Genomic DNA, 14,932 nt, shown 5'->3' with positions numbered 1-14,932 from the left:
GTGTCCTGGATAATGGGCAGCATTCATATGCAAATCTGAGTACTAGAGCCATTCTGTAAATGGGACTTGGAGCACCAGGAATTTTGTCATCCGCAGGATCCTGCAAGCAGGGGCCCGCGGACAGCAAGAATTATGGATCTAAGGGTGAACATTGTGTTTGAACTAGAGTATTTTGGCCTCTGCTGGCATATTATGAATCACATACTTTGTGTGTGTGTGTGTGTGTGTGGTGGCGGGGAGGTTAAATGGCGTGATTTCCCCCGTTCCTTGCTTTGATTATTATCAAAGAATGAAAAAGTCTGTCGGGGCAGACAGCCTTGAAAGCAAAGCAAAGCAAACAGCAACTCAGGGAATGCCAACCAGGTTTTCCCCATGGATTTCAAGGTAAGCAAGTGCTTTCAGCTAGTGCTTCCCTAGCACTGGGGCAGACACCATGAATCTCATGGCAGAATAAGACATCCTTTTGCAAATCAAATGGTTTGTGATGTCTGCTCTCCTTCCACTTGAAGGAGAGCCTAATTATCAGCAGAGAGATCCTTGAAGGTCATTTTGGGGGCTGCAGTTGTGGTGTGTCCCACCTGTTCCGCTTCCAGTCCTGCTTGTGGCCTGGGGAAGCAGAGGAAGATGGACCTGGCATCCACTTGAGGGACTGAGATGGGCACTCCAGGTTCCTGGTGTGGGCTTGACCAACCCAGGCCATTCAGACCTTCTGAGGAATGAACGCACATGGGAGAAACCTCTGTCTCTTTCTAAATAATAAATCAATGAATATGTCAAAATAAGTAATTTTTGATCATAGACGACTGTGGGATTTTAGCCACATGTCATCACATTGCTCTAACAAAAGCTGTTAAGCTATTTGTTAACCAAAGACAGTAAAGCTGCCTCTGTCACCCACATGGGTGATCCAACTGCACTTCCTGAGTTCTGGCTTTGGCCTGGCCCAGCTCTGCCTGCTGCGAGTATTTGGGAAGGTGAGCCAGCAGAAGGATGGTTTCTGACTTTTAAATAAAGTGAAAATAAATTTATTAAAAAATAATAATGTATTGAATTATAAATTATATAACTTAATTCTAAGTAATAATTATCCTTAACAATTGACATTAAAAAATGAATAACTCTCATGAACTACTACAGGCTTCCCACAATTCTTTTATTTTTAATTTATTATTCTTATTGGAAAGGCAGATTTACAGAGAGGAGAGACAGAGAGGAAAGATCTTCCACCTGCTGGTTCACTCCCCAAGTGGCTGCAAATGGCAAGAGCTGAGCTAATCCAAAGCTGGGAGCTCCTTCCAAATCTCCCTCATGGGTGCAGGAACCCAAGGCCTTGGGCCATCTTCTGCTGCTTTTCCATAAGGCCATAAGCAGGGGGCTGGATGGGAAGTAGAGCAGCCACGACTGCCATGTGAGACCCTGGTGCTTGGAGAGGGAAGATAAGCCAATTGAGTTAACACACAGGGCCCGACCTCTTTTTAAGAATTGAAAACAGCAGCATTGTGGCACATCAGGTTAAGCTACCACCTGTGAAGCCAGCATACCATTCCTGTGGACTGCTTTGAGTCCTGCCTGCTCTGCTTCCAATCCAGCTCTATGCTAATATGCCTGGGAAGGCAACAAGATGGCCCCTGCCACCCACATGGGGGACTGGGATAGAATTCCAGGCTTGGCCTGGCCCAGCTTTGGCTGCTCATTAAGGTCATCTGGGGAGTGAATCAGTAAGTGGAATCTCTGTCTTTCTCTGTAACTCTGCCTTTCACATAAGGGAATCTTTTTTTTTTTTTTTTTAAGATGTATTTATTTTAATTGGAAAGTCAGATATACAGAGAGGAGGAGAGACAGAGAGGAAGATCTTCCGTCTGATGATTCACTCCTCAAGTGGCTGCAATGGCCGAAACTGAACCAATCTGAAGTCAGGAACCAGGAGCTTCTTCCAGGTCTCCCACGTGGGCGCAGGGTCCCAAGGCTTTGGGCCGTCCTCGACTGCTTTTGCAGGTCACAAGCAGGGAGCTGGATGGGAAGCGGGACTGCTGGGATTAGAACTGGCATCCATATGGGATCCCAGTGTGTTCAAGGTGAGGAGTTTAGCTGCTAGGCTACTATAGCAGGCCCTCACCCAGGTTTAAGTTAATAAATTAGAGAAGAAAAATTGCCCCATCTACCTCATTAAGATAGGCATCTTCAACCACATTTTACTTTATCTGTTAAATAATTGCTTATCAAAGTTTATAGGATTGGATTTACAAATGCATACTTTTACCAAATTGTATACTTTATGAATAGCTTATTTCTGTCTCCAGCTTTTAAAAGGTAATTGATTTGCATTGTTTACTAATTGTAATGATAGAAAAGCTAATACCTAATCTTCCAGCCATGAAAGTAAAACATTTCAACTTGTGTTTATATTTTTCACAGAAAAGAATAATGGTGTCAGCAATAAGCCTCTTACACATAAAAACATTTTCTACTAGAACATGAAGTAGAAATTTGAGTTCAAGCAGGAAAAGAAATTAGGCAAAACTTCTATCAAAGAAGAGCCTGTTGATGTGTTTTTTAAACAGATTTATTCATTTATTTGGAAGGCAAAGTTACAGAGATAAAGACCATCCATCCACTTTTTCACATCCCAAATGGTCGCAATAGCTGGAATTGGGCCAGATCAAAACCAGGAGACTGGAATTCCATCCAGGTCATCCACAAGGGTGCAGGGGCTCAAGTACTTGCACCATCTTCCATTGCTTTCCCGGGATCATTGCAGGCAGTTGGAATGGAAGTGGAGCAGCTGAGGTTGGAACCAGTGCTCATGTGGGGTGTCAGCATCTCAGGCAGTAGCTTGCCCCATTTTATCACAACTTCTGTCCCTGTTCTAGTATTTTTTTAATAGATGGTTACAAGTATCACATTGCTAGAATGTTTGACAAAATTGCACACATGTAAAAGAATGATGGAACTATTCTATTTTTAAGTGCATAAATGTACAATATGCAGGAAATTACAAACTCTGTAACTATGTAAACTTTTGATGAAAAATGTTAGCTGTCAACTAAAAAAAAAAAGTGCCAAGGAATACAGAGAGTTTCAATAATCATTTAGAAAGTACAGTAGCAAAAAAAAAAAAAAAAAAGGCTGGAAATGGCTACTTTACACAGTGCAAGTTGTCCTGTAAACTGTCCCCAAGTCCTGGAATTCAGGAATTCTCTGAGACTCTCTTTAAAGGCCTGAGGCATAGCTCAGTGTAGCTTGGTGATTTAGGGAATTTCAAAGTGGACCTCCTTGGGGGCAGGAGTTACGCAGATGGTCAGTGTTGTAGGGCCTGGGTCTCCATCTGGGTTAATCTGGAGCAAGAAACTCCCAAATTTACAGACTCACAAAGTCGTCCTGACTACTAGAGTTTTAACAGCAGTTTGACTGAAACCTGAGAGACTCTTGACAAGTTCTGTTAGATTCACCCTTGACTTTTAGAAAACAAGATATAATCGTCAAGGATTTGTAGTAGAACTGGAGTCCCGGTGTCCTGCAGGGGACTGAAATTTTTAAAAATAAAAAGCAGGAAAGAGAGAGAAAAAAAAAAAAAAAAGCTAACCCAAAAAAATCCACACAGTGTCTAGGCCAGAGTCCCAGTTCTTGAAAATCACCTGACTGGGACAGGGATGGGACAGGGCTCGGGTAGCTTGGCTCCAGGTCATGGGTCCCCCCCTATGTGGTGGGGGATGGGTTCCTGAGCCCTGGGGACAGGGGAACCGGTGGGGTGTGGATTGCTTGGCCCAGATCCTGGGGCTTGCCTTCTTGGTGGATGTGGGATTTGTGAGCCCCAGGGGTGGTGGATCCAGCAGGACTTGGGTCGCCTGGTCTGGGTCCTTGGACTAACTTGCAAGTACATATCCTACTTAATGAAAAAGGTGGAGCAGTGGACACAGGCCCTGTAGTAAAAGGAGAATATGGTAGCTCATTTGTTACTAGAGCAGAAGAACAGAACTAACTGGACAACTAACCCAAACAGACGATGATAGCAAAAAACCTTGGTGAATGAAGCCAATGGACACTGGGAGGGTGACATCATCCTCAGACTGGTGAAATCGGCAGCATTTCAGAACTATCCAAACACCCAGATAGAACCCTCGGAATAGGCCCACGTTGAGACTCTGGGTTGATATGAAGTGGTAGTTCCTCGTGCCTGGGTGCTCGAACATGTGGGAAGTCGTGAGTGGTTTCCCCCTTTGTCTCTCCTCTTTTCCCCAGGAACAACAAGAAGAAATAGCAAATTTGGAAGCAAATTCACCAAGTTTTCCCTAAACCTTGGTCCTCCCCACCCTGATTAACCATGTAATCATTATTTAAAAAATAAAATTTATTTTAAAAAAAGAAGAAGGAGGTAGAGGAGGAGGAGGAGAAAACCACCTGACTCCTCTGTAAAATGGCAACAACTCCCTTCTGGACAACTGGGAGAATGGAGTAAGGTGAAGTCCCGGGCACCCAGTACCTGCTCCCTGTTGTTGGTGCTCCCCTGCCCCTGTCAGTCCTTCTCTGTTTTCTATTCCCTGAGATGGGGTCAGCCTGGGGGACATCAAGGGTCAAACACGTCACAGCCTCCTCTGATTTCAAGCAAATCAAAATGAGTAAGTCATGAATAGGTGTGCACACCCACATCCACCCACCCACACACAGGAAGCTCAAAGTGGACCCAGTCCCAGTCTGAAACCAGGGTGAAGGTGTCCTTTTCCTTTCTCCTCAGACATCCTAGGTCAAAGTTACCCGAGGGTATGTGCACCTGCCCAGGAGCATCCAGAGCCACCCGGCCCAAAGTGCTCCAGGCAGCTGTGTGCAGTGTTCCTTTCTCCTAGAAGCCCTCTGGGATCTAACACCTGCCTCTTCTCCTTCCTCTGTCCCTCCCCTGCGTCTCTCAGGACTCCACTTTCCCCTGCCTTTGAGCAGGCATCTTAGACAGAGAGTGGTGAGAGCACAGAGAACTGGGGCTGCAATGGTGGCATGCGTGAACTGGAGAAAGATACCGGAACCTCACTGTGCCTCAGTTGCCTCACTTACAACTTGAAGATCATTGTAGGTCTAAACATTACCAGTTTTTTTTAAAGAATCAAAGAGGTCTGCCTGTGGGAGTATGGAGTCACTAGCTCCTCAGTGGCTATTCCAAGCCAAAAGTTTCAACATGCAGTAATCACATCACCATTTTCAGAACACGGGAACACGGAAGCCTTGGGCCATGGGGTTCTCTCCCCCGGAATGGTGCCAGTCCTCTCTGGGCTTCCTGACTCCATGCAAATCTCTCCCCATGTACACATAATGACAGCTTGGAGTTTCCAGAGGCCATGGAATGTCCAGCCACTGCCTTGCATAACCACAGAAACTGAGAACAGCAAGGGTCAGAAGGAGCCTGCTAGACGGTCCCATCCAACAGTGTCACTGTTGTGAGGCAGGCAAACAGAGGCCCCCCACAATGAGCAAACCTGCACCCCAGGGAATCGTGAAGAGTTCTAAAAATAACCCCTCCATTTACTCTTTCTGTTTGCTTGGCTTTATTTTTTCCTCCCAACATTTTCCTTACCTGACATCATGCATTCATGTTTTCATTTGCTTATCATATTTTTCTTCCCACCAGATGTAAAATTTCATGAGGGTGGAAATATTTTCTTGCTCCAGCAGCATGCCCAAGGTCTGGCACAGGTTGGTGGCCAATAAATATTTGTAGCAGGGATAAATAGATGAATGCCTTTTAGATGTTTTTTTCTGAGAAGCTTAGACACAGCAAAGCACTCATGTGGTCATTGATCCAAGATCCAGCCACTGGACATGACGTGACTGGCATTTTTATAAATCCTAGTGAATGAGACAACACTCTTGCTCTCAAAAATCACTGTAATAGGTAAATAATAACTCACAGTTATTTTTACGATTTATCCATTTAAAAAGTTAGAGTTATACACACACACACAAGATATATCTTCTGGGTCCAAAGTGATGGCTTGATTGGCTAATCATCGACCTCCAGGCACTGGGATCCCATATGGGCACCAGTACCTGTCGTAGCTCCTCTACTCTCCATCCAGCTTCTTGCCTGTGGCCTGGGAGAGCAGCAGCAGATGGCCTAAAAGCCTTGGGACTCTGCACAGCCATGGGAGAGACCCGGAGGAGGCCCCTCGCTCCTGGCGTCTGGCGGATCAGCCATCTGGGAAATGAAACAGAAGATGAAGGATCTTTCTCTCTGTCTCTCCTCTCTGTAAATCTTTCTTGCCAATAACAGTAATAATAATAATAATAAGAAGAAGTCTTCCATCACCCATTGATTCATTCCCCAAATGGCTACACCAGCCAGGGCTGGACCAGGACACAGCCAGGAACTAGGGGCTTCATGTGGGTCTCCCACAAGGGTGGCAAGAGCCCAGTCACTTGAGCCATCTTCTGATGCTTTTCCCAGGTTGCCAGCAGGGAGCTGGGTTGGAAGTGGGGCAGCATGGATGCAAACTGGCACCTACATGGAATGTCAACATTGCGGGCGATAGTTTTACCCAACACATCACAATGCTGGCCCCAGTAGGGTAGGGATCTACTCAGTCAAGCTCACAGCTGGCAACTCTGTGTGCACCTTCTGTCTCAGCCTATTTGTTGCAATTGCAAGGAAACATGCTTCTCTCAGGTCGCCTTAGAGAAAGGAGGTTTAAGAGTCATTAGGAGACTCAGCAGGGCTAAAGACTAAAACCAACAGGAAAAGCTTGAGAGCTGAGTCAGCTCCATTGCCTGCATCTTAGCTCCTGGCCTGCACCTGAGCACATCTTTTCTTCTTCCTGGATGTGTGTCTCTCTCACTTTTCCTGATTTACTATCTCTCTCTTAGTTGGCTTAGGGCTGGGGTGGGGCAGGCAGTCAGATTGGCTTGGCCAGTGGCTTTCATTGTTCCTTAAGGGGACAACTGCAGGCCAGAGCACTTACAGGATGATGGGCCGGCCTAGAGGGCGAACATCTGCAGCTTCTCCCAGACCCTGCAGCAAGAGCATGTTTAATTAAGAGATAGTGTTGAGTATCACCCTCCCCTGGCCCCCTGAGGTCAGTTATTGCCACATAACAGGTGAGAAAACAGGCTGAGTGAAGAGAGACGATGACAAACCTGTGACAAAGCTGCCCCAGTTGATGTGCAAACCCACGACAGAGAAATGCGCGCTGCCATTGCTGCTGCTCACCACGGGGACTCGGGGGTTATCTGTTACGCAGCCAAAGCTGACTAATACAGGATTCAAACTCTGCGTCTGCCTCACCATGCTCTTCCACTGCAGACACAGCCATGGTTTTTGTTCTCCCACAGCAACACTTTTGGAGTGTTGTGTTCAAAATGAAGCCAAGCAGAATATGCAGCCAAAGTCAGAAAATGTCTTCCGGAACGCACTAAGCTTACGCGTTCCCTTCAGTGCACCGTGGATGAGAACAAGAGAAAAGCCCAGATGACGGCAGGCCCAACCATTCCGATGGTGCTAGAGATGTTTTCTGTCTTCATTGCCCGTGTAAGACCCCAGGCAGTAGCAGAGGGCACCCAGGGCCGGTACAATTGCAACCACATCACAGCTGAAGAAACTAAAGGTCAAGCAAGGTGAAGTGAATCTTCAGTGTTACAAAGCTTCACCTTGACCCAGATCACATGGTTTCTAGCCCTGGAATCTACCCACTGCATCCCCACTGGCCCTGAATCCTTCATCAAGGCACAGGGGTACGTCACTTGCCAGAGCTGCAGGGTTCTAGAGCAGAGAGGATGGCAAGACCTTTTTCCTGTTTTAATTTTTTTTTTTTAAAAAAGATGTATTTGTTTTTATCGGAAAGTCATTTATACAAGAGGAAGAGAGACAGAAAGCAAGATCTCCCATCTGCTGATTCACACCCCAAGTGGCTGCAACGGCCAAAGCTGAGCCGATTTGAAGTCAGGACCCAGAAGCTTCTTCTGGATCTCCCATGTGGGTGCAAGGTCCCAAGGTTTTGGGCCATCTTTGACTGCCTTTCCAGGCCACAAAGTAGAGAGCTGGAAGGTAAGTAGAGTAGCTGGGATAGGAACCAGCGCCCATATGGGATCCTGGTGCTTGCAAGGCGAGGATTTAGCCACTAGGCTATGGCAACAGGACCCTGCTTTTAATTTTAAAAAGCTTTTATCTGTTTGACAGGAAGGAAGAGAGATAAAGAGAAATCCCATCCACTGATTCACTTCCCCAAATGCCTGCAGAAACTCAAGAACTCAATCCAAGTCTTCCACATGGATGACAGAAACTCACTGAGTCACCACCACCTGCCCTCGCCCTCCAGGGTCTAAATTGGCAGGAAGCTGGAGTCAGGGGCCAGAATTTGATATTGAACCCAGGTCTTCCAATACAGATCACTCAAAATAAACACTTCAACTAGCATCTTAAGCCCTAGGCCAAAACCAGCCCTCAGACATCAGCACTAAAAAGGGAAAGCAGAGAACGGCGGTGCCAAGAAGATGAGGCAGTATGTGAAAGAGTTAGTTTTGGGTGGGATTGGAAACGCTGGGTTGACCCAGAGGAGTCAACCATGCAAAGCAGTGTGGGAATTGTATTCCAGGAAGAGGGAAGAGCAGGTGCAAAGAATGAGAGTTAGGACAGCCGGCCATCCGAACCCTGGTGTCACCGTACTTGACCAGTCATTGGGCTGAATTTTCCTTTTCCTCCCAGCATTCCTTGCTCCCTTGAGGTCCTTGTTCCTGATTCAACATCTATTAAGGGACCAAATGCCACGGAGACTGGGATCTGCCTTTGCCAACAGCCAAAGTGGTTGGCAGGCACACAGGCAGCGGGTTGGCGAGGCAGAGAGCACAACTGCAGCCTGGCCCTGCCACTCCACGTGGGTAAGTCACTCTCCACTCCTGCAGTCTCTGGTCCACCTCCAACAAACAAGAGGTGCCGTCATTGTTGTGGGGTCTGGGAGCGAGCTTGCCCCACAAGTTTAGGATGTACAAAGAAAGTATTAATTAGAAATACAAAACATCTTAGCATTTGCATCTTCGCTGAGCATTCAAGCTCGTGACCCTGAACTAGCTGCCTAAGACCACAACAGTAATGACCACCTGGGAACTGCTGCAGGCACTGCCTCCTCCGAGGAGCCCTCCTGGCCTGGCTCACTCCATTCCTTCAGGACTCCAAGGAAATGCAACTCGGTGGGAGAACTGGCCCCTGACGCCAAGATGCCTTCCAGCTTTGATTCTCTGTAATTTCGCTCACTGCACCTGCTACAATCACAGGGATCACGGACTGCTTCCATGTCGGCCCCCTCCCCTCCCCTCCCACACCATAAGCTCCTCTAGGGTAGGGGCTGTGTCTGTTTCAACCAGCTGCCTGTGTGCTCTACCAACCCCAGTGTTCAGTGAGTATTTGTAGCATAAGGTGAGTACGCCAATGAACCCACTCCTCCCCCTCTCTCTCTCTCCTCAGATCCCCTTCCCCAATTCTCTCCTTGGTGATTCTCTCTCAGGGGTCTTGTGAGGTGACCATGAAAATGCAAATTCAGGAGGCTGGCATTGTGGTAGAGTGCATTAAGCTGCAGGTTACAGTGCTGGCCTCCCAGATTCGAGTGCCAGTGAGAGTTCTGGCTGGTCCACTTCTGATGCAATTCTCTGGTGAGGTTGCTGGGAGGTAGCACATGATTGTTCAAGTACTTGGGCCCCTGCCACTCAAGTGGAAAACCTAGATTGAGGTTTTGGCTCCTGGCTTCAACCTGGTTCAGATAGGCCATTACAACCATTCGAGGAGTGAGTATCAGATGGAAGATCTCTCTCTCTGTGTCTTCCAAATAAATATTTTTATAGATTGATTTATTTTACTTGAAGGAGGGAGAGGGAGGAGAGACAGAGAGAAATCTTCCATCTGTTGGTTCACTGCCCCAAACGTTCACTCCCTAAGCTCTAGGAATGGCTAAAGTTGGACGGGTTGGAAACTGGGAGTTAGGAGCTTCTTCCGGGTGTCCGACATGGGTGCAGAATTTCGGCCCTCTTCTGCTGTCGTATCAGGCACACTAACAGGGAGTTGGACTGGAAGAACAACAGCAGGGACTATAACCAGTGCCCACATGGGATGCCTGTGCTACAGGTGAAAGATTTGCCTTTGCCACCAAATAAATACATCTTTTAAAAAAAAATGCATTCAGAAGCAAGGGCTCATGACCTGGATCTCCACTCTTCCCTTTGCCCACTCCACTCCTGTCCCGCCAGTCTCCTTGTGATCTTGCTGTCTTATGAACAGATCTCACCAGATCTCCGCTTAAGGGCCACCTCTTCAGAGAGGTCTTTGCCAATGCCATTTCTCCAGTGATTCGGCTCTGTCCTCCTTGCTCCTCCCTCTCTGCCTTGTTTCTTCAACCTACTTCTCATGATGTGATGCTAATTCTACCTGTTGCTCCACTTGTGCGTCCTCCACAAGGTCAGTGCTTCTTCTTAGGGCTTCACCCGGAACAGTTCCAGGCCTGCAGTAAATGCTCCATGAATATTATCAAATGAATGAATGAATGAATGATAACAAAGAAGAAAGGGAGGGAAACTGCTACTCTTCTTAAAACAAAGCCTGAGTTCTTCAATATCAGAGGAAAGAACAATTCCAAGGTAGGGCAGGGAGCTTAGCACAGGATGAGGTCAAGAATCAGGGAAGACTCAAAGGAAGGGGCATCTGTTTGAGAAAACCTCACTTCCCTCCTTCCTTCCCAGAGTGCCTCAGACCTGGGAAAGTGATACACTGGAAGGAGTCCTTCATTTAAGAGCAACAAAATCAGGCTGGGTGTTTGGGTGCTGAAGTGAAGATGCCATTTGGGGAGCCCCCATCCTGTATCAGCATGCCTGGGTTTGAGTCCTGGCTCTGCTTCTAAGTCTAGCTTCCTGCCAGTGTGCAGTGCAGGAGGCAGCAGGGGACGGCTCACATGGTTGGATCCCTGCCACTCCTGAGGGGCAGCTGGATGGAGCTCTGGGTGCCTGGGTTTAACTTGACTGAAACAGGCACTTGGAAAGTAAACCAACTGCTGGAAGACCTCTCTCTGTCTCTCTTTCAAAGGACAAATAAATACACAAATAAAAATGTAAAAGAGAGAAACAGCTTCCTCTGTTCAGAGACCAGCCAACACTGGCAAGCCCAGACTGTCCACCCTCCATGCAGGAATGGTTTTCTGTACCCATGCAGAAGGTCTTCTGTGTGTAGGAGAGAGCAGGGATGCTGGAGTTGAAAGACAGTCTTCCCATACCCCCTGTTTCCCACCTTTGTTCCAGCCGCAAGAACCACCATGCCCCAGCTATAAGCTGATTGTGAGGCCTCCCCCAGCCTCAGTTTCATCATCTGTGAGATGGGGAAAATGTTCAGACCTACTGATGCCCTGGGGCTGTTGGGACAGTAAGCGGAAGCCTTATGGATGAAAGCGCCAAGTAAACTGTCAGGCCCCACGTGCTTCTTACTGTGCCTGGGCACAAGGCGGTGGGAGGAATCATACTGCCTGGGTCAAAGGTCAGCTCTAGTTCCCTCTTACTCAGTCATATGGCCTTGGGCGCGGGGGGCTCCTTCTCTGACACCCACTTTCCTCACCTGGGGAGTGGGACTAATAATCGTATGTATAACCCTTGGCCTGTTACAGAAGGATGACATGGGCTGGTGGTGCTCAGTAAACATGCCTTCTCAAACAAGGATGCACAGCACAGCCCTTAAAGACAGCTGGGTGACAAAGTGTTCTGGGTCTGATAATAAAGACAGGCGGCCAACGAGCTCCCTCCCCAGTTTCCCTCTGGAGCGAGGAGCACACTGGCCGGAATCCAGGATGGTCATTGATGTGAAAGCCAGGCTGCCAAGTCCTGGCCTCCCACACAGAGTTTCCAAAAAGTGTGAGTACAAAGTTGCATAATCTGTCCGAGACACGTGTCTGCTGGAGCGTTTTTGTCAGTGTTCTCCGAAAGGGGAAATGCCAGCCGGACAGTAGTAGGGCAACTCAGCAGAGGAGGAAGGGAAGGGAGGGATGGGGGAGTAGGGGGCTCTCTGGAACAATTGTGGCATCCATCAGGAAGATAAAGTATTGAAGTCCTACTACGTGCCAGGCACCAGGCTGGCTCTGCCTGACAGATAGTGAAATCTTTGCCAAAAATTGGAGAGATCAGGCATTTTCACTCCCACATTCCAGAGGAAGAAATAATAACAATAATTGATGTTGTTAGCATTCACACAGCTACCCACACATTTGATCATTAAGACAGCCCATGACCTAGACACCTTTGTTATTTTTTTATTTAAGATTGTTTTCTTTATTCAAAAGGCAAAGTGTTAGACAGAGAAGGGAGACACAGAGAGACAGACCTTTCATCTGCTGATTAACTCCTCAGATGGCCACAGTGGGGTTGGGTCTCCCCCTAAAACAGGAGCCCAGAACCCCACCTAGGTCTGCTAAATGGGCCCTCCTCTGCTGCTTTCCCCGGCACATTAGCAGGAAGCTGATAAGCAAGAGGAGCAGCCGGGGCTTGAACCAGCACTCCCTTATATGCCTGCGTTGCAGACAGCAGCTTAACCCACCGTACCCCAACATTGGCCCCTGAGTACTTTTCTGATGACCCTTTTTATAGAAGGGGAAACCAAGCCAAGCTCAAAAAGATATGGAACAATTTTCTTCAAGGTCACCCCACAGGACAGTAGAGCCAGGACCTGGACAGAAGCATTTATACAAGAACATTTCTCAAAGGAATTATGGGAGCGGTGGGTTCAGAAAGTGACCTCAGTGTGAGTTGGCCTTGTATGTCCACAATGCTGGCTTGGTGTGGGAGTGACGACAGTGACTGAGTGACCACAGGCACTCCTCCTGTCCTCTGGGAGGACACTCTGTCCCAGTTAGTGGCTGTTCGTCATTCTGCCTCTGACCTAAAGTTTAACATTTCATTCATAAGTTGGGAACCACAGACTTGACAGTGTGGGAAAGGCCCTTGGGGACAGGCTATTCTAGTCCAACCCCCTCACATGACAGATGGAAAAAAAAAATCTGGAGCCCAACAAGGGCTGTTTGGACACGCCAAGGTCACGGGGAAGTTTTTGTTAGAGGAGTTGGGGTCAATGACAGAACTGTGTTGTTCTGTAGTTACCCAAAGCGACCATACCTCCGATTCATTCATGGAGACTTCTGCGTGGCCTGGGAATCTGTATATGCCACATACTTCTCAGATGATTCCGCAAGCACAGGGCCATGGGTTGCATCTAGAAATCAGAGTCTAAAGTCCCACTTTCATTTCGCAGGTGGGGATACCACAACTCAGCAAAGGACTGGCCCAGGATCCTGGAGCCATTCCGTGGGTCTCTGTCGCAGGCATGGGGTCTCAACCCAGGCTGCCCATAGTCAAATTCTGAAACTGGATCCAGGAGATGGGCCCTGGGGGTTGCTGTGGTTTGCCCCCCAGTCTTGGATTCCTTCTCGGATCTGAATTAAGACCGAGGGTGGTTTCCGGGGACCAGGAAGGTAAGCATCCAAGTACCCAACTCCGGAAGGGAAAAGGAAACAGCGGAAGCTCCCTAGCCTCTGCCCAGCGGGGGTTTTCCCAGAGGAGAGCTGCAAGGATGATGTCATCAGCACTTCAGTCAGACGTGTGTGTATTTCCATTTCCGGAGAACAGGTAGAAAGTCTTCCCTGTGGAGGAGTTGGGGGTGGAGTGGGTCCAGCCATGGTGTGAAGGCGTGGACTCCTGGAATGGCCACACCTCCCAAGCACTGCAAAGAAGTGGCTTCCTAAACCTCTCCTCCCAGGGCTGCCGGATTCCTCACCCAGCGTGACTTGAGCTGAGGGAGGCACTGCTCTTTTCCACTTCCCACCACTTTACCACCTGACTCCTCTCTCTGCTTCCTTCCTGCCTTTTTTTTGGGGGGGGGGGGGGTGAAGGGAAGGGAGGATTGCCATTTGGTGCTTGGAGTCAGATGGCCTGACTTTGAATTCCAGCTCAGGTTCCTGGGTCAAAAGCTGCCCCCTCTCTGAGCTACCGCCTTGGGTTGTGAGGAACAAACAAGATCGTGTAGAACTTCATAAACACGAGCTCATGTGGGTAAACAACGGATCAACACTGGAATGTATCTTTGCTGAATTGCACTGAGATGAATGATGGAGCTGGGAAGTACCTCAGTAACACCCAAGCGAACTGTTTACAGTATTGCCAAACGATAAGAGAACTCAGCACATGATAGTCTCAAGTTTCTTTACTTGCGTCTGGAATTGCATCAACTCATAATGATAATAAGGTTATCACACGCTGTTCGGAAATTCTGATTGGTCATTACACGAAGCGTTGATAAGTTTGTTTTTTAATGGGAAAAGAATGAGGGGAGGGCAGATAAAATGTTGGCAATTGTGGAAGTCGCTTTCTGCTCCCACAACTACGAAGTGCTAGAGCTGGCTGTAGGTTCCGACCTAGAACCGGCGACTTCTGCTCTCCCCACTCCACAGGGGCACCCTTAAGGTGGGTGAAGTTGAGGGGCTCTGGTCGGCTCGGACAGGCACACAGTGAGTCAGCAGTGTGTCCTTTCTCTCTTCTTGACTCATCCCAGAGATCGTTACTCACTTGCCCACGAGTCAGACGTGGTGTGGAGGGGCAGGGATAGGATTCTTAGGGCATCACGCAGGGAAGGCACCGAAGCTCTGAACAGCCAGCACTCTGCCTTCCAACCAGACTGAGGCTGAGGGTCGGGGCTGTCTCGCTTGGATCTGTTGGGAATCCCCGAACTCTAACCCTGACTGTGCCATGGACTTGGGCCGCCTTCCTCATTTTCGAGATTTCCCCTCTAGAGGGCACGCCAGCACTGCCGCTTTCGTGCCTCACTTCCGTTCACCTTCATTCTTCCTGGTGCGCATGTGCACCATTCCTCACGGGGCCTGTCTCACTCCCTATGTGGTTGCCTCCACTGCGGCTGCGCAATCTCAGCCCCACCCTCTCCGCC

Source organism: Ochotona curzoniae, unplaced genomic scaffold (assembly GCF_017591425.1).
Source record: "Ochotona curzoniae isolate NIBS_2020 unplaced genomic scaffold, NIBS_Ocur_1.0 contig_3520, whole genome shotgun sequence".
NCBI classification, from domain to species: domain Eukaryota; kingdom Metazoa; phylum Chordata; class Mammalia; order Lagomorpha; family Ochotonidae; genus Ochotona; species Ochotona curzoniae.
This window is presented reverse-complemented; position numbering follows the sequence as displayed.